The sequence below is a fragment of the Asterias amurensis genome, chromosome 2, assembly GCF_032118995.1.
Source record: "Asterias amurensis chromosome 2, ASM3211899v1".
Taxonomy (NCBI): domain Eukaryota; kingdom Metazoa; phylum Echinodermata; class Asteroidea; order Forcipulatida; family Asteriidae; genus Asterias; species Asterias amurensis.
In genome coordinates, this window is record NC_092649.1 from 15,235,427 (window position 1) to 15,261,350 (window position 25,924).

The 25,924-nt window shown below is 36.9% G+C and overlaps 2 protein-coding genes across 2 annotated transcripts in view; one reads left to right on the forward strand and one right to left on the reverse strand.

Moving 5' to 3' along the window:
* LOC139934028 (voltage-dependent L-type calcium channel subunit alpha-1D-like) overlaps positions 1-24,456 on the reverse strand; it is a 205,497-nt gene extending 181,041 nt beyond the window's left edge. The window contains exon 1 of the mRNA XM_071928304.1: positions 24,277-24,456. The gene's annotated coding sequence lies outside the window, so the exon portion shown is untranslated. The remainder of the gene's footprint in view (positions 1-24,276) is intronic.
* Positions 1-25,924, forward strand: part of LOC139934029 (uncharacterized) — a 59,978-nt gene that overhangs the window by 15,819 nt on the left and 18,235 nt on the right. The window lies entirely within an intron of this gene.

Below are 25,924 nucleotides of genomic sequence, written 5' to 3' on the forward strand. Positions count from 1 at the left end.
AATCTACATGTAGACCTTTTAAGTCAATGAGAGAGTGAGATGTGTTGAGGGAGGGAGGATGATAAGGATTGTAGGAACACAAGGAGATGGATATCATCTTTATCATCAGTGATGAAAGGAACAAATGAATGTCAATAGATTGTAACGGGATCCATCTCAAAGTGATGACAACTCAATTGCTTCGGATAGATCATCACCTGCATGCACTAAATCTGTCGCCGAGTATTTATGAAGAAAGAGAGGAAGAAGAAATAAAAACAGCTCGGCGACACAGTCTATAATATCAGCCCACCCCCGTATACGGACAAGTTGATTAATTGTAGACAAATTTGATAGGTAAGACAGAATCCTCGACATTTAGATGACATTTCCATTTGAACTTTCGGGGAGGAATCCGATGTAACATTAGTGACAGGATGTCTTTTATCATCACGATTTTGGATCTCACTTTTGGAGAAGTCATTCGGACGGCGGATTCGGACGAGAGATTTTAGCGGAATACAAAGTAACTCAATTCAAATGTTATGACTTGGAGGGTCTGCTCCCACCTTAGGGATGTTGGCTAGGGATTGTTGGCAGGTCTGTGGCATCTTAATGCTCTCTTTGAATCAAAATGAGGCAGGCCTGGATGCTTCGTTTTTGAAAGGGCAAGGGCACCAAGGCATTTTCTTTTGGTAAATTGTAAATTCTACTGTAGCATTTCAAGGGCATGAAGGCAATGACCAGGGGGCATGGAGGCAATGGCCTTAGTTGCTTTTGTGAAGTATAAGACCTGCTGATGAGGAGATGTTGCCTGTACTCCATGTTATAACTGTTCTGTCAGTTATGTGGCTTATTATGCACTGGGACTCAATAGACATGTCTAGGGTTGATCTTTAAGAATTCATGAATGTCCAATCAGCAAAATCGTAAAGTAGCCAAGTTGTGTGTCAGATGGCATTAATTTTTGAATTTGGCCAGTCCTTTTGTTCCATACTTCATTTAAAAACGAAAACATAATTTCAGACTTTTCCACTCAAAGGAAAAAAACTTGATCAGCTTAATTTTGTGCAAAAAATAAGTAAGTGGCCTGAGGTTTCGAATCTACTAGCAGAGTCTTTCTCAAAGGTTATTAAATGACAGCACAACAAATGTAAACAGGCATAATGGTGTAACAAAAGCAGTCGAGTGAAAACAGATAATAGAGCATAAAATTAGTATAACTTGACGTTGACTATCTATGAAACTATTTGTTCATTTTTTTTCATTCCCAAGTATTCAAAATTGCCCTTGATTATTATTCACAAAATCATACATAAACAGGGACAAGTACAAAAGTGGGGCAAGAGATAATAGGAATAGACCGAGGCAGTGCTGATTCCATTTGAAGATGCTTTGCCAATGAATTTTAATGCCTGGTGACCAGGGGGGCTTGTTGAACAACATAATTGTGTTGTCGTCTCGGAGAAAGGTTTTCATTTTAGAAATGCATTTATCTCCGCAGGCTGCCACCAGGACGGCAGCCACGCTGGATCACTGTCACAGCCGTTCTCTTTTTTTTTATTCATATTTTTTTTTTCTGCGTGGAATTTACACATTGGATAATTGCGTTACTTTGGTGATTGGGCTTTATTGATTTTAAATGCCCCCTTAAAGTGCATTACTTGAATTGGGTTGTGCCTTATTGAGGAAAGATACGCTTTACAACATTGTGTTAAACTGAAATATTTGTTAAGGGGCACTTTCCTTTTTTTTGGGGTGGGTGGCAACAAAATATAAAATAAAATACCATCCAAGAAAGTTTAACAAGAATTAACTTTATAGAGAGTGTTTGTGCGTTTTCTTGTGTGTGTGTTAATCTTTGGAAATGTTTATGGTTTCTGACATTCTAATTATAACAATTAATAAAATATGTTAAATTTGCATCAGGGATAAAGAATATTGTTTTTTTTACCCATACACAGATGTGTGAAAGCACTGTGTACTCAGTACTTTCTTAGTTCTGTGAACAAAAGTCACAGACATATTACCCGCGTGGTATTCGAACCCACAACAATGATTCCAAATTGAGCAAGAGGGCAAAACATCCGATATGACAGACAGCATACTCTCAGAAACAATGAGCCCATCGGGTCTTCTCAGAAACCAAAACCACTCAAATTATTACTGGTTACATTTAGTTAGTGTTGGTTAAATGGAGTTATCATCAATGCTTTAGTAACATTTATTGTTCAATTATCATTGCTTAATTGCTTAATATTTAGTTGTTAGTGCATAGTTGTCATTGCTAGAACCATTTCTTTGGGTAGCCCTCAAGTGTGAAAAGCGCTGTATAAAAGCTGGTTATTATTGTCATTTCTTAGTTATCATTGCTTAGTTATATCTTTGCTCAGTTGTAATTGCTAAGTCATCATTGCTTAGTTATCAATGCAGACAATACACAGCAGAGTGCAACTGCTTTTTTGATCCTCCTAGCTCACATTAAAAAAAAACTTATCTTGGGCTCTTTATAAATAATTCTCTCTTACAGTCATAAAGATTTCTCCCCCCCCCCCTCTCCCTGCCCTCGCTCAACCAGGCAGCGTGGCACCTCTTCTTGACCATCGCTCCATTAATTAAAGATTCTTGCTTGAGCGTTCCCGGCACCCAGCCCAGCCACATCAATGCATTGGCATGTCTCATACAGTCAATCTCTGCATGGGCTAACGGCCGTCGCCTGTACTATTTGATTAAAACCTAATGACGTTTGGCTAAAAGTTCTGTGAGTTTTGACGCATCCGTTGCTACCTGTTTTTAAGTGCAGCACTCAGAGCCAATGTTGGTCGGCCAAAAAAAAAATAAAAATAAAAAAAATGGAGATGTAAAAAAAAAAAATGTCTGTCGTGTAATTGTACAAGATGGCTTTGACCAAGCTGAGAGGCAATGTACACTACTGTAATGAACATCGGGTACGTGTTGTCAGAAACCTGATTGATATTAAACTCTGTATGTTTTATAAACATCTGCACCTGCCAAAATGTGTGATACATGATCCTAGCTAGATCTTATCATGGTCCTCCATCTTATCTAGACATCTTCTTGTGGTGACTCGGAAAGCCATTGTGTTCCTCTTATTAGCCTAGTTTATTGGGTCGAGCAAAAATCTTGCCTACGTGGCGTTGGGGTAAATTAAGATAGTTAATATTTACAATTTGCAAACCTTTGCAAACCTTTGCAAATAACATTGGCTGTATTTATGCAAACTTAAAAAGCGCTTTAGTTCGCATTAAATTTAAACAGAGTCAAGAAAGAAGCGAACCGTTACTGTAAAATGTGCTACACAAAAAAATGATGGTAATTCAAAACTGTCATCTCAAACAATTTCATACTGACCTTAGAGAGGGTTAAAGCCATTGGACACTTTCGGTAAACAGTATTGTCCAAAGGCCCACACAAAAAATGAAATCGTTAACAAACAATATTATTTGTTCTCCTATTAGGTATCCAACTGAATTGTATTTATTCTTAAAGCCATTGGACCCTTTCGGTAAACACTATTGTCCAAGGCCCCCACTTCGTGTATCACAACTTATGTTAAAATAACAAACCTGTGAAAATTTTGGCTCAATCGGTCATCGGAGTCGGGAGAAAATAACGGGAAAACCCACCCTTGTTTCCGCACGTTTCGCCGGTCATGACATGTGTTTACTATAATCTGTAATTATCGATGTCGAGAATTGATAATTGTTTTAATGTTTTCTCAAAAAGTAAAGCATTTCATGGAATAATATTTCCAGAGAAGTCTTTTACCATTCCTTCTGTAAACCCTGTAAGTTGTTTGTAAATTTGTGAACTTTTATTTTTTTTCTGTTCCGAAAGTGTATAATGGCTTTAAAGCAAGAACCCATTTAAGAGAGAGTTATTGAGTTAGTTCTTGTCCATAAATTAATAACATTGAACAATTCATTTGTTTAATCCAATTATTTATCTGTTCTTATTTTCTTTATACACAACGTTAATACTGCTGTTTGTTTCTTAAATAGCAGCAATTGTAGGGACAAACTGCAGTTTTCAAAATTGGATTACAACAATCAATTAACCTTTCCAAAAAGCCTCCATCTGAACAAACCTTTTTAACAAATTCAATCTGAAATCAAGATTGTCCGAAACCCAAGTGTACGCTCTCCCTCAAGAAATTGATATCTACAAAGTCTACTCTCCGCTCATACCCTGTGGATTTAACTGAAATCTTTTTCATGGACAAACAATTTTTTTCATTTGACCACTAAGTAACACTATCTTCACACTGCTTAATTAGGAAGCAGCAAGTCGTCATCTGGTTTTCTTCTGTATATTCTCCCAATACACATATGTTCCTAAAAGTGACCCGTACACTTTGAAAGCTGTTCTTCCTTTCTATGATTTAATATCTTTCTTCGGTTTCAATTAATTTACAAAAAAAAAAAAAATACAGAAACTATATACCCACACACAAAGGCCCTGGTTGGATGAAATTTGTCTACTTAAATTGAAATTGATTGAATATTACGTTTATAGGTCTGTCTCTCTGGCTGCCCATATGTTGTCTTATGTTTAAGCAACAATACAATGTGATGCCTGCGTAGCTCGGTGTAGTTGAATTCAGGTCAACACTGGTCAGTCTTCATTTAGCCACGATATTATCATGGTTGCTCATCTGATCCTCCTGAGGGATCAACTCGTAAGATATCTTATCTTATCCTCCTCGGGCGTTGACACTTCCTTAAGAGTTGAATCACGTTCTAAACCCTTGTTCTTACACATGGGGAGGGAAACAGAAAGCAGGCTTGTATGCTTCGTTTAAAAAAAAACGAAGGCACCAAGGCATTTTTTACTTAGTAAAGGGCCCCTATGAGGAAATTGTAAATTTCTACTGTAGCATTTCAAGGACACCAAGGCAATGACCAGGGGGCATGGAGCAATCGCCTTCGTTGCCTCCCTGAAGTATCATGCCTGAGAAAGCATCCCCCAACTGTATTTTCAAAAGTTCAAGACAACTTATCTTGAAGCTTTCCACAAATGTTTCTTAAAGTCTTTAGGTACTTATTGTACGACACAAAACACAATATTCACAGATTTAAAATATTACTTGCTGAGGTGCTGTAGTATTTGAGAAATATCAAAAACAATTTCACAAAAATAATTGTTAATCTCATCAGCATGTAACATATAACGGAGTATAATTTCTATATTTCAAATTCATTGAATAATAAGACAATTTTGTCAGATAAAAGTCCAGGCAAACAAAACAACCCACAGTTTCGAAGCCATACAAAAGAAAATTACCACATCTATCTGTTAGACCTAAGCACTAAGAACACGTGACCACTTTTTCCCCCACAAACCACAAAAAACATACAATCTAACTTCAGTCTCTGCCTGACACAGTTGTAGTTAGTTTTTGATCCAGCCCAAATGGTTTGAAATGTTTGAGCAATCCAGCCGGATCCATTTCACCTGTGTTTATCGCAGAGCCTAGTGTGTGATCATTGCTATACGATACAGTGTCCGTTGTGACAACGTATTCCACCTGTACTTAAGTGCAAAACTGCACAACTTGCATTTCTCTTCAAGACAACACTTGATTGGGCTCGGAACGGAGGAAACTGTGAAACATAGGGAGAAAAAAAGTCCCAAAGAGGAGGAGAGTCAGAGTCGCGGTCTTTAGACGACAGAGGTTATTTCAAATTCATCTGCTTATTATCGCAAAAAATCAATTGGCAGTGAAGATGCAATCGAGTGACGGTCGTGAGTGCCAATCGAACATTTCTTTTTCTTCGTTTAAACCTTCGCTGCTTCTTGCTGAGTGCCTTTTTTTATTTATCAAATTAATCTACTCTCTGTTTTTGTATCGGTTTATTTGAGATAGAGTTCCTGGTTTGTGGTAGTCCCGAGGATCTTTCATGGAAGTCCTTCCAGAATATTGTTTTTTTTCCCCGCAGATTCACAAAATCAGCTATTTCTCCCATCAAAATAAGTTCCCCTCGACTTGAGCAAAAGAGTTAAATAAAAAATTAAAAATTTGTTTCAACACAAAAAAAGATCAATTTCAAAGCAGGCATGGAATCTCATCTTTGAGAGAGCATGGCCATTTTCATTTTCCAGGGGCCACTTTCATTGGACAAACGTTAAAGCACTATGGAAATCTCCCATTTAATTCCGGCCACAATGCAGATTTTCAAGCAGTTCAAACCAGTTTTTATGCAAATTCCTCAGATATTATGTTAATTTATGATCTGAAACACATCTAGGTCGTTCTTTAGTACGTGTCACTGATTCGTCAGCAGAATGTTTACAACTGAAATTGTCAAAATACTTGTGAATAGATGACCGGAATGCTTGGTGAAGCAGTAAATTCATCCTAAAATATCTGAGGTATTTTAGATTTATTATTCTCAAAGAAAACAACATAGAGATTATAATTGTTTTAAAGGCAATGGACACTAGTGGTAATTACTCAAAATAATTATTAGCATAAAACCTTTCTTGGGGACGAGTAATGGGGAGAGGTTGATGGTATAAAACATTGTGAGAAACGGCTCCCTCTGAAATGCCATAGTTTTCGAGAAAGAAGTAATTTTCCTCGAATTTGATTTCGAGACCTCAGATTTAAAACTTGAGGTCTCGAAATCAAACATCTAGGCGCACACAACCTCGTGTGACAAGGATGTTTTTTCTTTCATTATTATCTCGCAACTTTGATGACCGATTGAGCTCAAATTTTCACAGGTTAGTTATTTTATGCATATGTTGAGATACACCAACTGTGAAGGCTAGTCTTTGACAATTACCAATAGTGTCCACTGTCTTTAAAACTGTTGTCATTCCATTTGTAGTAATTTTAGAAACAGACTCACCAATATTTCCCAAACAAGGATCATAGAGTTTCTTAGTCAAACTATCCCCATCATTAACATATCAGCGTTTTGTGTAAACCACTTAAAGGCCTCGATTCAAAACTCCCAGTCATTTAACCCGGTAAGCCGGGGCCCACAAATTCAATTTCAGTCAATCCCGCAATTAAAGTATTTGAGGATGCAGCCTTGTGCCCGCTTGTTTACACTGACACCTTCAGATTGGTTGAGGTTATTAATAATGTAATTGCTGCTGCTTGCTGCTGCGGCTGCGACTTGGGCAGTCGTCGCCGCCATCGCTTAAAGGAACATTACAGAATTGTTTTTTTGCTAACAAAACAGTTTGCTGGCAGTGTAAGCACTTTATGTAATCCACCATATACATTAACTGACATTCTGACAAACCTTTAGAAGTTTGTGATCGATCAGCCATCTGAGACACGAGGAAAATATTGAAAAACTGGCTACACATTTTTCATGTCATGGATTTAAAAAGCAAAATAAAAAAACGCTCACTGAGCGGTTAACAAGGGAAATTCGTGTTATTTATTTCCCATCAAATATGACATTTCCAACATAATTATTTCAAGGGATCATGTTTTCTGCTCTCATTTTCACTCGACGGTGTAAGTTTTATTTTAATCTGTGATCTTCACAAGTTTTTTTCTTACCAATTCTGTATTGTTCCTTTAACCGCAGTGATTTACTCAGGGGAGAAGGCACTGTCTCTGGGTAAGAAAACAGGGGGGTTTCCTTCCTCCCCGGACTGTCAAGGACTCTCAGGTGCTTCTCTGGTCTATTGATCCTTGAATCCATTTCTTGTTCCAGTATTTTTCTCTCAACCCCCAATCCTCCCCTTAACTTAAAATAACATCAATAACGTGGGTGTTATGTACACAGTGCCAGGGTCAACATCACAGCGGAGATGAAATCATTCTCATTTATGTTGAAATTATTTAATTTGGGGGGTTTTAATTTAGTGAAAATGTATCTGCAATTGAAAACGGCATTTATATGTTTATCCCTACTATGAAAAACCAATTTGATACTGAATATTCCAGTCCCCCCCCCCACCACCAAAAAAGTAAATAAAAAATCCCACAATATCCCTAAAACAAATAAGAAAACTAGAATGATTTTGTTTTCCTTTTAAGCAAAAGGTAATCAAGATTTTGCATCCAGTACTAGTAGGACCGAATGAACTGGGCCTTATTTCATGGAGCTGCTTGACCATAAAACAATTGCTTATAAAGAGAGGTCCCAACATAATTCAGTTATGTGACACATTCATTTTCCAAGAGATAAAGTCCTAATGATAGCACGGAATAAAATTACAAATCTCTAACCTCGTGTCCTCGTGGTATACAAATTTCATTTTGTTTTCAGAGTGAAATTTTAAATACGACGTCATTGAATAACAAGAAAAACTTAACAAAACAAAAAACTGACGGGAGAGAATGCAAAAATGATTTTTTTTGAAAATCTTTCTGTATATTTAAAAAGGAAAGAAAATCAAAAGATTTGTACACATAATGCAATGAATGATGACTGTTTTTTTAATCAGCAAGCTGGTACCAGGGCATTGTTGAATGCAGTCAATCGACAATAAAAACAACAACGTTGACATTGATTTTTGTGTGTGCGCCTAGACACAAATAACTCATCAAAAATAGAAAGCTCTGCAAGGCCATTTGTTACTGTGTGAAAAACAATAAGGACAACGTTCCACAGAATCTTGAAGACATAAATAAGAAAATCCCATTAATGTTGATAGACTGTTCGTGTCACAAGAAAGTGTACTCTATAGGTACAGTTTTAAGTAATTTAGAAATATCAGCTAACAATCTGTTCAAAAAAATTGAAAGTGTCTGTATTGCTATTGTATGTTAATATAAAAGTATTAACATTTAAAGTATAAAAACTTTAACGAAACTTGTAGTCATTTTATGCTGCTGTTTCAATTTATTATCTACTCTGCTCTTGGTTTTGAGTATTGATCATTTGTTGTTGAGTATTGAATATTTACTGTTGACTATTGATAACCTATTATTTGGTTATTGATTGACAGTTATCAACTTTTTGGTGTTGCATATTGATTATCTGCTAGTGGATATTTGAAATTTATCATCAAGGTGTTTGCTTTTGATTATTTGTCATCTGTTGTTGAGCATTGAGTATTTACTGTTGGCTTTCGAGAATTAATAATCAAATGATTGGTTATTGGGTATCGGTTATCAACTATTGAAGTTCATTATCTGCTAGTGGATATTTGAAATTTATCACCTGCTAGAGTTTTCAGTATTGGTCATCTGTTGTTGATTATTTGATATTTACTTTCTGGCTTTCGAGTATTGATAACCTGCTGTTTGGATTATTGAGTATCAATTTTCAAGGAGGAGCATCGTTCTTAGTTAACTGCTGGAGACATACGCATAAGTCATAGTGGATGACAAAACAGATGGTTTAAATGTATCTTGAATGCAAGTAAAGGGCATTCGTCCTCCGTGGCATATCTCTATAAAGCCAATGAACCATGAACTTTGATCAAGTTCTAATGCTGACCTCCTTCAACCATGGAGCAATTCCAGAGTTCATGACTTGAAGACAAAAAGGCCGATACTGAGGTATCCATTACAAGAGATAAACTCTGGAGATGATACGCAGTGATTGAAAAGGGACTGCTCTTGGGCAGTGACTTTAAGATGATTCTTGAGTCTGATATAAACCCTCCAAGGAGAGAGTATCCACTTCCAATGGTATTAATCCCATAAGTTATAGTAAACCTGCAGGTACAACCGCGTATTAAATCTCTATTGTGGGAGTGTTTGCTCTGAAAAGAGCCGGTTTGGTCTCAACATTTTATATTGACTCCCCTCACACACAGGTTCAGTACGTCTTGGCACAATGGTTAGCATCTTTAAGACATGTGGACTTCAATGACAGACATGTACTGGGCATTAACAAGAATAACTTGGGCGCCTAATCATCTATTTTTTTGGCAGCTGAGAAGCTTATTTGAGAGGAACGCAACTACTAAATGGTTGAGTTAATGGCAATGTATAGGTAAAATCAAACAGCCACATCATCCCATACATGTAGATGGCTACAAAGCAAAGTCAGTGATAAAAGCATTTGATTTGACAAGTTTTACGGAGGGAGGAAAAGCAAGGGGCCTGGATAGGTTAGTATATGTAGGCACTGGACTAAACTAGGTACCAGATTCAAAAGCACATAATAATTTAGCTCTAGAGGTGTCTGGGTACTGGGCTTCACTGGGTATGAGATCCCAAATTGGTTATCCACATGTATTTACTCTGTGATTAAGGTATAGTTAGTTCAAGCTCTACACATGTACATGTAGGCGAATCTTTATTCAACTATTCAAGGTCAATACTAAACACATAATTTATAATTTAATCAGGAAGGTTAATATGCATTATATAGGACCTTTCGAGGGATCTAGGCTCTGGCACTAAAGGTTGTCAGCCTTCATATGCACCTGCTATGTTCCAATTAGTTAAGTTAATATTTCTGGTTCAATTGTAAAGGTATTTGCGTGAGTGGGTATCAGCTTTTTGTGTTCATGTACTATTGTCAGCTGGTTCCAAATGTCAACCTTTATATGGTATTAAGATACTGAGGGTGTGATTGGGTCAGTTTGTGGGCATCTGGTGGGTTGAGATCATGCCCTATATTGGGTTCAAAATCTGCAGCTATTGGGCGTGAAATGGGTATACATAAAGGCTTTCATATGCACATGTTTTGGTAGAGTGTTAAGATGATACAATGGTAAAGACATCTACATGTAGGCACTGGGTGTGAAGTACATTACTGTACATGGGCATTCTGCCTGCTGGCATTTGATCAGAGAGGTTAAGACAACTCCATGTTCAAAGGCTCGGGTCACAGACATACATGTAGGTACTGGGCTAGAACGGGTGTATGTACAAGCCTTTATGTTTACCTGCTGGCATTTGATCAGAGAGGTTAAGACAACTCCCTGATAAAAGGCTCTTGAGGATATCTAGGTACTGGGCTATAAAGGGCGTACATATAGGCTGACATGGGTACCTGCTGGCATTTGATCAGAGAGGTTAAGACAACTCCCTGATAAAAGGCTCTTAAAGATATCTAGGTACTGGGCTATAAAGGGCGTACATATAGGCTATCATGAGTACCTGCTGGCATTTGATCAGAGAGGTTAAGACAACTCCCTGATAAAAGGTTCTTAAGGATATCTAGGTACTGGGCTATAAAGAGTGTACATATTGGCCATTATGGGTACCTGCTGGCATTTGATCAGAGAGGTTAAGACAACTCCCTGTTTAAAAGCTCTAAAGGATATTTAGGTACGTACTGGGCTATAAAGGGCGTACATATAGGCCATCATGGGTACCTGCTGGCATTTGATCAGAGAGGTGAAGACAACTCCCTGATAAAAGGCTCTTAAGGATATCTAGGTACTGGGCTATAAAGGGCGTACATATAGGCTATCATGGGTACCTGCTGGCATTTGATCAGATAGGTTAAGACAACTCCCTGTTCAAAGGCTTGAGGCTAAAAACATCTAGGTATTGGGCAAGAAGGGCGTACATATAGGCCTTCATGTTTACCTGCTGAGATTAGATCAGAGAGACAGCTCCTTGTTTAAGGTTCCGGGGTAAGGATATCTAGGTGCTGGGCTTTAAGCAGGTAATGATGAAGGCCTACATGTATATTTGATCAGAGAGACAACTCTTTGTTTAAGGCTCCGGGGTCAGGATATCTAGGTGCTGGGCTTTAAAGGGCAAACATGTAGGCCTTCATGTTTACCTGCTGGCATTTGATTAGAGAAGTTATAACAACACCCTGTTTAAGGCTCCGGGGTAAAGACATCTAGGTACTGGGTGTGAGAGGGTATAGACCTTCAGGTTCACCTGCTAGCTGCCAATCGGGTGAGGTTAGAATATCATATATTTTAGGTTCCAGGGTGAACATATCTAGGCACAGGGCGAAATATGAGGCTATCGTCCTTCATGTGCACCTGCCAGCTACCAATCAGTGAGGTTGTAGGCATGTATAAGATTCAAGAGCAGGTGGCTTTCTTACCACGTAGAAATAATTGAAACGGTAATCACATACTGGAAGTGGCCTACGGCTCGCGGGATTTTTTCTTCTTGTTGTTTTCCTGAGGAAGGATGTTTGACGGAGCAGAAAAGAAAGCCTTAATCTCAGACCACTCCTAGCCTTATGCATAAAATATCTTAGGTTTTTGACTAATTCATACAATAAATCTCTGTGAATCTCTGGATGTTTCTTGTTTTGTGTTTTACGATTCCAACATTTTATATGTGCGAGGGGAGATGGTACGTAGGTGTTTATAGATGTACATACTCTATGGGAGTCTTGGACTTGTAGGCATTTTAATAGAAGTTGTAATTAAAGAGGGGCTGGCTGCTCCAAGGTCAAATTCAGTTCTGTGGCTCACTCATTTTGCCAATAGATAGAGTTCATTTGAAAATGGGAATTAAAATATCGAGCCTCCTTTTTCACCTCTCGAGGTCGGGTCCATAGTGTAACTTGTGTTTTAACTATTTTGATGTAAGGTCTTTTCGCCATATTAATTGTTTTGTCTTGTTTTCTCTGTTTAAATAATTTTATTGTGCAATTGTATGTAATTTAAGGTTTTTATCCATCCTGTCATTGGCGCTTGCGCTGTTGGATGTGCTGAAATAAAATGAAATAAAAAACCTCATGTTAATTATGCCACTGTGTTTGATACCCTTCAAGTGCAAAAAATATAAAAAAGAAAAAAACAACATTCGATGACGTCACATTTCAAATAATGGTTTGTACATTTTTGCACAGAGATGTTTCAGTTTATTCCAGAAGTCTGATGGTATTCAATCAAACTGGCATTGAATTTTGAGCTTATGACTGGTGCAGAAATAGACTAGAACGTAGACTGGAACGTACAGTCTAGTGACTTCATGTTTCAAATTCCGCTCAGAAAACGTATTATATAAAATATTATTTTTCACTGTCAGATGCCTCATTTTTGAAAGGGTAAGGGCACCAAGGTCTTTTCTACTTGGTATACGTGTATGGTACATGTACCTCTTTGAGGAAAATTGTAAATTGAACATTTCAAGGGGCACAAAGGCATTGGCCAGGAGTAAAAGGAGGCAATTGCCCCTGAAATGAAGTATCAAGGCCTACAAAAAACAGCTACAATGTATTTTGCATTGTTTTATGTTTTTCAATATTTGAATTCGCAGAATCCGATTTTCCTTTTAGAAAAAATCATCCGAATGATCAGGCAAAAATCAATCGGGATTTGTTTTTCCTTCAATACTAGAATGTGAAGGCAAAAACAGAAGTCATCAATCACGTGAAATCAAGAAGATGATGTATTACAGGCTGTCGGCCCATGAGTATGTGAAGTAATGTACAGCGTTTTCCCCCCTCTGTGCACTCGTCGCCATCAGCTGGCAGCTAATTCAGTGCATTTGTGTAATTAATATTGATTTGTAAAAGGCCAAGACACAATCAATCTTATTGAAGTCATAAGTCATTGGGTTGGCTCGTTGCAATGGACCCCCCCCCCCCCACCACCTGATCAATAAGCAATTATATGAAAGGGAATTAATTACAACTCTCTGGATGGGTGCTTTTTTGGTGGACTTGTTTTGTTAATAATGATGGAATTTATTGTTTGGTGTTTGTCGTAAATCTTGTGCACGAACATTTGTTGACATGTCTGGTAAAAGGTGTTTACTTCTGAATGGTTTGTACCTGAAACTGCAAGGGGGCGTCATTATAAAGCTGCTAAGCGTGACAGATGTGCTTAACACAGAAACAGGTCACCAACAGTTTTTCTTTTTATGTGTAGTACACTGTGTGTGGCTGGTAGTCTGCTAAGTTTGCTGAGCAAAAAAACTGCTGGAAATTGTGTCTTGTTTTGACCATAATTTGTTATTTAATCAGAGAATGCAAAGTAATTGAGTGCAAAAAAACATACTCTGATGAAAATTAAATTAGAATTTTACAAATTACATGCACATTGTTTTACATATTTTAAGTGAAGATAATGACATTACTGAAGATATTAAATAAGCTATTCATCCTGAAACAACCGTGAGCGTCAATTTGTAAAAGAGTATGATACGATTTGTTATATTTTACTAGATGTTACGCATAAAGTGGAATGCTCGTTTGCATGGTTTAAGTTCAATTCATTGCGGTTGTTGAACTCTTCCCTGAAACTGTGCCAAATACATTACCAGCTGAAACATGTGCAGTCATTATTAACATTAGATTTCCATCTTAGATTAAGACAGCCATCAGTTGTCATGGTGTGTCATTTCTTATTCATAATTCGATGTTATCTCCAGAGATTTATCCCTTTGCAATTTGTGAAAAATTAAAAAGCTACTTCTAATCCTGTCGTATCCCTTCTGCCTTACTGACGACAAACAAGAATCGTCCGCTGAGACTCAATGACTGAGGGAAGTGCAGTTCAGCTTGTCACCGAACCAAAATTGCAATTTTTTTCTTTTGTGGAAAGTGGAGACAAGTAGATCAAGCAATTCTGAAATGAGGAGTATACAGCAAAGATATTGCAAGGATCGAGGCAATCTTTCTGCAGCCTCGCTATCAAGGGCAGCGCGCCGTATCGATACCTCTCCTAACCCCCGATAGGGATGTGATTAAAAACAGCACTGATTGGCAACCAAAAGTGTCTACTTTGCATGCATGCTTGTGAAAAACCTTCGAGCCCTTGAGAACTGAGAGGACCCAAAATTTCGAACAAAAAATCTACTCTGCGGCAGTAAAGAAGCATCCCGAATTCCCCAAATCTACTCTGCAGCAGTAAAATAAGACAAGTTCTCAAAAGAGCATTATCTGCCCACAGCAAGTAGATACAAATGCTGTTACTGCAAAACTAAATTATACATTGATACCTCACCATGCAATGCCTCAAATTCCACATAATCTCTAATTTATTTATAAGCCGGTCTTGATGTGGTCCTATCCACGAACTGATTGTTGTACCTTCACCTTCAAATTCATTGGACACTTTCAGTGAACAGTATTGTCCAAAGGCACACACTTCGTATATCACAACTTATATATAAAATAACAAACTTGTGAAAATTTAGGCTCAATCGGTCACCGGAGTCGGGAGAAAACCCACCCTTTGTTTTCGCATGTTTTTCGCCGTTTCACATGTGTTTAAAATAAATCTGTATTCTCGATATCGAGGATTGATGACTGTTTTAATTTTTTTCTTAAAAAGTAAAGCATTTCATGGAATAATATTTCAAGAGAAGTCTTTCACCATTACCTTCTGTAAACCCTGTAAGTTATTTGTAAATCTGTGAACTTTTTTTTTGTCTGTTCCGAAAGTGTATAATGGCTTTAAAAAAAAAAAGGTCTAACGTCAGAAGGGGAAATTTCGAAAATTTCCATAACCGTTTTGTTGATGCCACCTGAGCCAGCCTTGACTAAACAACCGTGACCTTGAATTGGTGACAAATGACAAATTTTTCTCGTCAATGACGTCATGGCTGTTGAGGTGTAGTTATATGACACACAAACAAACAGATTATTGTTGTTTATTTGGTGCAACACACGTCAAACGTCACCTGTCTTATAAAACAACAACTGTTTGTTTGCATGCTTTGATACAGATTGGAGTTAAACTTCATTTTATGCAATTTGTTTGTCTTTTATTTTTGTTTCTTCATTTTTTTTAAGGATTAAAACATTAAAACAAGCAAACTGTTCCAAAAACCAAAGGTTACATTCCCTTGAAGGCCTTGGACACTATTGGTATGTACTCAATTTAACTGGTAGTAAAGCACATTGTGTTTGAAACAGCTCCCTCTCATGTAATGTAGTTTTTGAGAAAGAGGTAATATCTGAATTAAAAGAGGTATAAACTTCTCTTTAAATATTTGTTCAGGCATCTGAAAGAACACAAATTTGTGCAACAAGGGTGTCTTTTTCCCCCCCACTATTCTCTTGCAATTTATATGGCCAATTGAGTCCAACATTTCACAGATTTGTTATTTTATATGATGGGATACACGAAGTGAGATTACTGGTCTTTGACAACTACCAACGGTGTGCTTCGTACATGTACACCTTAAATTATTGTATTTTTTTTTTATAGTTTTGTCTCCACTCTCCCTGTGGGATTTTTCAAAGCCGTCAATATTTTAATAATTCCCTGTCTGTTTGATTCCGCCGTCCGTCTGATTTGATTACCGCTAATGGGTTAGTTGCTTCCCTCCAGTTGATTGTGTGACTATTGTATTATTTGCCCTTGATTATTTTATTCAATTTTTGTGTATGGCATTTCCTATGCATCAGGGTGCCTGGTTTGAAACAGCATATTTGAAATTCTCGGTAATGGCTGTGTAGGTTTTGTACACTATGTGCAGTTTGAATATTTTGATGTGATTAAAACTGTGCAACAAATTGAAGGTAGTGACAAAATCAGGCAACTGAGACAATTCCTCTTTTCAGCTGATGTCCTCTTTTTTGTGTGTGTTGATTTTCTTCTATTTTCTTCAGTTTCTGTGTACAATAGTATAGGAAGACTTTTCCTTATTTTTTCTTGCCCGGTTTTCTCTTTTCCTTTTTTTTCTTCCATGGATAGTGACTCACATGCCTGTAAAACAGGGATACAGAAGGGCAAGGTTCATGGAGCTCAGTTGGTGGAACACTGGCATGTTAATCCGGGGGTCAGAGGTTCAAACTTATCCCAATCATTATTTAAAGAATAAGATAGTAGACTAAGTCTAAATAAAGCTTTGACCTCTATTTATTAATGAGAACTCTTATGTAGGTTTCAAATGGGCTGATGGGCTACCGACGGCTGACGCTTGTGCCAGTTTTAGTTCATTCACTGCTCAAAATTGATTAGGAATCAATGTTTTCAAATTAGTAAAACAATTTTAAGAATTTGAAAGTCAAAAGATTTTACTTGTGTTCATTTAAAAAATAAATGTCAATCTTTTCCATTCTTACAGTCAATCAAAATAAAACACTTTTTCTTTAATACTCCCTCAAGTCATTCAGAATCTACGGATGATTGACCATGTCGCAGGATGTCTTAGATCCAGAAGCAAATCTTGGCATATTCAACAGACTCTTAAAGGGCTTTGCTGGCCTGGAATTACACACAGGCCATGGCCTCCATTGCCCCATGTCTTAGCCTTGGTGCCCCTTTAAAAGTTTCCCATTGACTTTGAGATTTACCAATGGAAGTTCCATGCCTGATACCTTTCGTAGATCAAGTTTTTGGCCAAGACATGAATCTCTATACTCACTGTGACTTTGAGATTTACCAATGGAAGTTCCATGCCTGATACCTTTCGTAGATCAAGTTTTTGGCCAAGACATGAATCTCTATACTCACTGTGCGTGACGATGTATGTGACAACATTTTCATGTAGAAGTTTAAGTCTCATTACATTAGTTGTCACATTTTGTGAGGAAATTTGTGAAAATTACAGAGCAAGTTTTTAAGGAGAGTTGCTTAAATCTGATGTACATGCTAAAACAATTTTTCTAATGAAATTGTTTTACTCGTTTCTCAAAAACTACACCACCTCGGCAAGTAATATTTTAAGGAATGCTTTCTATCATCATTATCTTTAAACCAGGTAAGTTTGATGCAAATCTGGACTTTTGTTGGACTTAAATGTGTTTTATGTCATACAAAAACGTACCCCAACCCTTTAATGACTGTCCTCTTATTCACTTCATCAAAACATCCCCCCGAGGACCTAATTTTCATGGCGTTATTAAAAAGTAATTCTCGTCCTCCCGGGGAAGTGAAACATATTGGTCTTACTTAATAGGTTGATGTTGAAACGACAAACTAATATTGGGTGGTTATGGCATAAAGTAAAGACATAAAGCTTTAGGCGTTGCTGTGGGGTAAACACAAATGCAACATCTTTCCAATCCGCGCTCCAATCCATCTTTCCAATTTGTGCTGCTACTGTTTATTAGTGCAGAGCTGTGCTACAAATTGACTTCTTGGTAATCCAACAGAGAGACTGGAAAACCAAAATATTTTCGAGCTTAACAAGATTTGAAGAGGGATATTACAAAATGATAACGTGTTAGATTTTAAAGTGACTGTGAGAGTTCATACATTTGCACAGTTCTATGTCTCTGCTTGACCTACATTTGTATGTTCATCTCTGAGCAATTACATACTGTTTTAAAATGATAATTTGAAAGACTTTAACATCCAACATTACAGAATGTTGTTATGAAAGTTGCTTAAGTATCCTAAAACAGTAAAGCCTCATCAGTGATGAACTTTCTTCATGGTTCTTTACCAATAATCTCACAGTATTTAATGAACAGCTTTCCAAAGAATCCATTTTCTCCCATTTCTTCCATTTACTATGGTAAATGTATAAAATAAAAAAAGAAGATAATGGTTACTTCTTAGAACTGAAAAAGTCTGAGGATTTTATCCCTGCCCTCACTGAATTAAAAGCAAAAGATGCAATGTGCATGTGTTGGACTTTCTAAAGCTGTAGGCCTACAGTCATGCTTTACATGTATTTCACATTCAACTTGTGTGTATGTCACTCGAAAACGAAATTGTCTAACTCTAAATTGATGTTGCTCTCATTTTACCCGGAGCTTTTCGCCGATCTTTGGATCTTATGGACAGGGATGACTTTGCGTTCGTCACAATTGGGTTCAGGCATTTTGTGACTTCAAGTTGGACGTCTGTAAAGATTCCAAACACTCAATATGCAAACATTGGGTGAACATCTCCGAGGCACGGTAGAGAACAAATAAAATATTCACAGCATAATCAAGAATTTCTCTTGTGATTGACAATGGAGGCTATGCACATTCAATTTAGATGCAGAAAAAAGAAGCGTCCCATCCTCTGCTAATACTGAATTGAAATAGCAATGCAATTGACTTGGGAAACTTGCCCCCTTCCCCCCTGAGGTAACTTCCATGTTGAATTCATGTCCGATATCTTAAAAGGCTTATTGTCGTTAACAGTGATTGGGACGACGAGTGATTCACATTTATTGCACAGCTTGAGGGCTTCGGAATTAGACAGACGCTTATAGATTCGGACATTCTCATATTGATTTGGTCTCATCTTTTTTAGAGGAGAGTAATAAGTCATCGAGTTCGGAAGGCGTCTTCAGCTGCCAGGTGTTTTGGAAGTGTCTTAGATTTTCCCTGTATGTCTCAGAGATACATGGTGCTTTGACGCGAAACATTGGCGTTTTGAGAAAAAGCATCTTGATATGTAGAGGGATTTCTTGATGTGGGTGTAATTTTCTGCTGCGTATATGCATGAGAAATTGATGAATATTTATGAGTGTCTTTGAGCCTCCAGAGACGGTGTTGTTGATAGAGTATGTGCACCAGTCTTATTTAACTGGTATTCATCATATGCAACCATTTACAGACTGAAGGGGGGGGGGGTGACACAAATTTTCTTTAAAAATTAATCTTTGAACATTAATATTGATTTGAGCCTTGGGAGTTGTCCTGTAAAGCTTTGATTTTTTTCTTCTAATAAAATATTGAGACTGAATTTCCAATTTGGTTCTGGTAGTGATCCGTAACAGTTCATTCACAGTGGGTGTGGTTACAATGTTGGAATGATGTCACATGACCAACAATAGGCTTTGAATATTCATATATGTTCTTTTGCATATATTAAAAAACAATCAAGTTTGAATGAACAATAATAAATACAGCTAAAATTACAAATCATCTTTAAATGATATTGTGTTAAAATGAACACCGGGAAATCTAATCTTCGTTGTCCTTTATGTTGATGACATTTGGAGCTTTCAGTGTGACAATTTTCCTTTTTCTTTTTCTAACGGTAAGACACAGAATAGCAGCAGGGGTTCTGCGGATCCTTAAAAGTATTAAAAAGTCTTAAATTGAACCATCCAGAGTTAAGGCCTTAAGAAGCATTAATAAAGATTAAATTGAGTTATTTGATGTCTTAACAAAAAATTGATGAAGCGTTTAATGACGTTTCCTATCGGCTCGTAAAGAACTGAATTACACTGCCTTTAAAGAAGTAACGTATCTGTTTCTCTCTTGCGCCCTAATTCACTTATTTTGGTTTTTAAAGGGTAGCAATAAAATGGTATTGAAAAGTGTGTAGATACAGTGAGCTAGGAGTACTACAGACTTCTGGGATTTAAACCATGTCAGATTATCCTTTGTCTAATCCAGAACTGAGCGTGGTTTAAAGCTGATTAAAAAAAAATCTAATCTCATACAATCCAAGAACGCATAACAGTTTTATTAATCTCAGAGCAGTATTCCCCTGACTCTCCCCAACCGTGACAAGTTGAAAAGTATTCGCTTACAAGCAGACATAGCTCAGAAATTTCAATTGTGTAAATTAAATGATGATCACTGTAGAAATTGGGATGGTGTGTAAATTACAAACGCTGCTATTTCAGTGATTTCGTTTCGGCTTGGGATGCTGGACTACTTCTGGGTGGTCACTGAAAGGTATAATTGTACTGCAAGTTTTTTTTGTGTAGTTGTAAAGAAAATATACTTTTGATTTTTGAGCTATAAAATCCATGGTTTTAAGTTTGTACTTATAATTATTCGAAATGACAAAATGTTACAATTAGAAATCAGCATGCTTATCTAAAATGATGAGGTGTATGAAATTTTAATATTTTGCATTGTACAATTTATGAAACTCAAATATCGGCCCTTTTACATATAGCTTTGCACCTTTAGATTGTATTCCCTTCGACTCTCCCCAACCGTGACAAGTGGAAAAAGTATTCGCTTACAAACAGATATATGTATACACCTCAGAAATTTCAATTGTGTAAATTCACACTGGGAATATTTTTTTCGTATGTATCATCAAATTACACGTCCTATGCACCGGCAAACACGGCACGCAAGATCCATGTAAAATGTTGATTTATGAAATGATAAATTTATAAGGTCCGCGCCAGACATCAGCTGTGGGGCAGCTATAGCGCATCGTGGCGGCTGATGGCGCAGCGAGGGGAGTCATCAGTTAAGATTCACAGTAATTATTGTTGGTTGATCATTCTGTAACCACTTACTGAGTCTAAACTGTGCAGTCAAACGAGGATGTACGTCTGCTCGTTTATTTCTTGACTAAGTACCTCGGGAAATTGTTCAAACAATTATTTATTGAGTGTGAGTTATTTAAGGTCAACCTATAAAACTGCTTAGCTTTTTCGTTGGAATTTTCAGAATTGCTTTTTGCTTTTTCTGGGTTGTGCTTTTGTATGCACAAGGTCATAGAAAGGGAAGAAATTGTAATTTTTTTTTCTCGCGACACTTATTTTCTACCGAGTAATGGATTTAAGCAGGCATGACATTCTTCCTACATGAGTCTGATTTTCAATTTTTGGGCTTCCACAAAAAGTAGTAAATTGTTATGAAATAGCCAAAAAGTCTATAAAAACCTATACAATAAGGATGTACTAAATAGAGTGTTCCTACTTATTTCCGATTTTTGGGCTCCCACAAAAAGTAGTAATTTTTTTTAAAGCAAATAGCCAAAAAGTCTATAAAAACCTTTACCATATGGACGTAACACTCAGTATAATGTTCCTAGATTTAGGAGATATTTTTAGCACTAGGGTACTCCACATTTAAACAGCTATGATACCCCCGAAAGAAAAAATTAGGCAGAACTTTATCTTCTTTGCTTTAATCGAATTTTGTTTGTGTCCCCTTGTTTTTTTCCGGCAACAAATCTTCTCGCACAGAGACATTTGTAGCACTGAGTATGATACACTCCACTCTTAAACATCTTTGATACCTCGGAAAGAAACGATTATGCAGAACTTTTTCTTCTTCACTTTTATCGTTAACAAACAATTTTAAGCTTGTTTTTTTCTCTGGCAAAAAATCTTCTCGCATGGAAACAATTTAGCACTGGGTATAGACACTCCACTCTTAAACATCTTTGATACCTCTGAAAGAAATGATTACGCAGAACTTTTTCTTCTTCACTATTATCGTCAACAAAAATTTCTAATCTTGTTTTTCTCCGGCAACAAATCTTCTCGCATGGAAACAATTAAGAACTACACTCCACTCTTAAACAGCTATGATACCTCCGAAAGAAACGATTATGCAAATGGGAAATTCAACCCAAGCAGAATAATGCCGGTGTAATTGTTTCATTTCACTTTTTTTCCCTCTTCTTATCGAAGGGTTATAAATAATTAAATAGAAACGCTGGGCCGTAAGTTAGTTGAATTTTATGTGCAGGTGTAAATCCGTTTTCTTGAGTGTCTCAGAAAACCAACTGAGTAATGGAGTGGCTGAGTTGGACCAGACGCAGCAACGACTTGTCTCTTCAGTGAGATCAGGTTTTTGTTTTCTCATGTTAAATTATTACCTTTGGTTTGAAATATTTAAATGTATTATTAGGATTGCTAGACCTGAAAAATAGTCGCAGGTAGTGTACATCAACGACTGTCTGTTCAGTGAGATAAGGGTTTTTTCTTCTCTCCCCGGTTAAATTATTACCTTTGATTTGAAATAATTAAATATATATGGGATTGGTAGAACTGCATGATAAGTAGTTGCAGGCAGTGTTCATCATTTACTTTCTCTCTGGTGAGATCATTTTTGTTTACCTCCCCGTTTAAATTATGCAGCTGAATTATTGTTTTCAGGGACATTGTGCTTCAACAATGCATAAAATTTGTTAAAAAAAACCCTAATACAGAAATTATACTTTACAAACTGATTCATTAGCTAAACACAGAAGTACATGTGTTAGGTGCAAAACAACCAAATGTAAATTACGTGCAGTGTAGTTGAACCAATGATCCGAGGGATCCTTCCTGCTCTCTACGATGATTTAGGGAAACTATTTTTAATTTTTTTTTTTTACTACTTTCAAATTGGACTATTATGCATAGCCGTAATCACACTCCAGACCTAAGCTCACATACTATGGGGACTGTTTATGATGTCGAGACTCATTGCCTGTTGAATATCTTACTTATACATTTATTGAAACACTTTCATTCGATTGTTGGAATATGCTTTAAATGTCATCAGTTTTTTGTTCGCAATGCGAATGCTATCGCGCTACAAAACAGGCATGATAGTCTGCCTACTTAAAGGCAGTGGACACTTTCGGAACAGAAACAAAAAAAAGTTCACAGATTTACAAGTAACTTACAGGGTTTACAGAAGGTAATGGTGAAAGACTTCTCTTGAAATATTATTCCATGAAATCCTATACTTTTTGAGAAAACATTAAAACAGTTATCGAGAATTACGGATTTATTTTAAACACAGATGTCATGACACGGTGAAACATGCGGAAACAAGGGTGGGTTTTCCTGTTATTTTCTCCCGACTCCGATGACCGATTGAGCCTAAATTTTCACAGGTTTGTTTTATATATATAAGTTGGTTGTGATACATGAAGTGTGGGCCTTTGGACAATACTGTTTACCGAAAGTGCCAACGGCTTTCAGTCTGTTTTACAATTTTTACAAAAAGGGCACAATAAATTACCTGTAGTTTGAGCAATCATAATCTACAGTGACCCCTTTGTTGACCTCGTAGAAAAAGCTTTTTGGTATTGTAACAAACTTTTGATAAATGCTTTCTTTCGTCGTTGAAATGTCAGAAGTCTGCAGAAAGGTACAACGTAGGGCAAGGTGGAGCATAGAACATTTTATCTTCAAGTACGCGCTAATCCTCCAATCAGATTCGCAGAATGGAGTGGTGATAAAAACCTATATTGCACGGCTAATATCACTACCTGCGTCTTGTGTGTTCTATGTCACGCACAAAGTTTGCTTGAAGATAAATACGTTATCACATGCGCGCTCGTGGAAATACGGAAAATATAGCGCGTCTGCTTCCAATATCCAACTCGGCCTTCGGCCTCTTTGGATATGGGACGCAGAAGCGCTATATTTTTCCGTATTCCACTCGCGCATGTGTGATAACTTATATTGTCAACCACTGGTCAATGTGCTATGGTTTCCTATGCCTGCAATAAACCCCCAATGGTTGACAATATTCAACTATAGACCCTCACTCCAACTTGCACACAATTGCAAAATTAAATGGAAACCCACTTTATATTATTAAGTTTTTAACATTATGAGTGTTTTTCATCTTTAAAAGAAATAATAAATTGAATAGGAAACAAAAATATTGATTTTTTGGCAGGTGAATAGTAAATCAAATGTCAAAAAGTAATTGTAACAATTTCAGTATTTCCTTTTTCAAAAGTATGGTTATTGTTTGAAGATTAGTGCTAGGCTAGTTTTAAGATAGATATCTTGAAAACATGAGACTAGGTAGGAAAAAAAAAAAAAAAAAAGAAAAGCTTAAAATAATTACTGAACTTTCCCTTTAAGCAAGTCATACCAACCTCATCAATGAAACGTCATTGTTCCAATCCACTTGCCTCACATGTTGCATGTTTGCACGGAGCACCAATCATTCCATAAACATCCAAAAAAGAGTCGCAGCAAATAATCAACTCGTAGAGAGCGCGGCGGGTGAGAAAAAAAAAAATCCAACAAGCTTTTTAAAATTATTCTCCGGCCCGGTCGGTCGTACAAATCGGTAAAAAAACTGAAAGCGATGAGTAATTAATATATCCCAGGAGTGTGTGTCCGATACACGTCGATCCTATACACCAAATCAGCGTTGTTAATTATGAGTAGTCAGTGGTAGGAGAGAGATGTTGATCTGTCATGCCGAGCATGTAAACTGTGCAGGTCCGATCATCGGGATAGTAGTAGCCCCATATCATACATTACTTAATAATCACACGAAACTCACTCCCCCTCTTCTCTCTCTCTACAGTCACAGAGGCTCATTGGCCGGCCCGTGTATCCAAGCAACTAACTGATTTACATTGTGTGTTCAGAACCGTAGGTTACTCACACACACAGAGTACAAGCGTGGTAAATGACACAGTTGTACAGTGTCTCGGCCATTGTGTGTACTTGACGAATCGTGATTGGTTGTTTTGGGGTATGGAGTAGGGATATAACCGTATGCTTGTCACTTGGCCGTGACCCTCCCTCCGTCAGTGTGTAGTGGCTTTTTCCGTCGACGGCTCGCACAAATGTGAATTTTTATTGATAGAATCGATGTTGTCTGTGAATTCTTGAAATATGTAATTACATATCGGGTCGAGAAGTTGCTAATGTAGGCGTTCTTGATGAAACTGTATCCGCGTACATTAAAGTGTTACACCGGCATATAGGCTAATTCATTACTGGTGTGGGACATTCTCTGCGTAGTGTTATGAAATAGATTTATGATCATAAATAAATACTTGTATAAAGTTAAGTATTGATCAATATTGTGTCACTTTAATTTTATAGTTGGAGGTCATTTCTCTTCACATATAAATATTCTTGAAATAATTTATTTTTGTTTCTTGAAAAAGAAACCCCTAGCAACCTGGACTTGAATTTTGAATTTTTACTTGTTTATTTGTTTTTGATCATTTAAAGTGTTTTAATTATGGAGTCTTCGTTTACTTTGAATCCACTGTAATTTATCACTTCTTATTTTCACTATTTGAGGTAGGGCTACTTTTTTTTTTTTGAATGAAGGCTGAGGTTGTATCAAAATTCAGGACAATCTTTAGAAGAAAAAGTTACGTAGGCCCCCTACTTTATAGGCACTGAACTCCTTAGTTAATTGTTTTAATATCCATAAAATAACAAACCTGTGCAAATTTTTGGCTCAATTTGTCATCGAATTTGCAAGAGAATACTGAAATAAAAAATACCCTTGTTGCATTACTTTGTGTGCTTTCAGCTATGCATTTATCAAATGCTTCAGCTGAAGTTTTTTATTATTTGAGTGAGAAGTTACCTCTTTCTCAAAAACTACATTACCTCAGAGCGAGCCATTTCTCACAATACTTTATACTATCAACAGCTTTCCATTGCTTGCTACCAAGTTAGTTTGTATTCTAACAATTATTTTTTGGACCCGTAACTACCAAGTGTTCAGTGCACTAAATGGTTGTCTTGGTAGTATCAAGCACTGTTAGA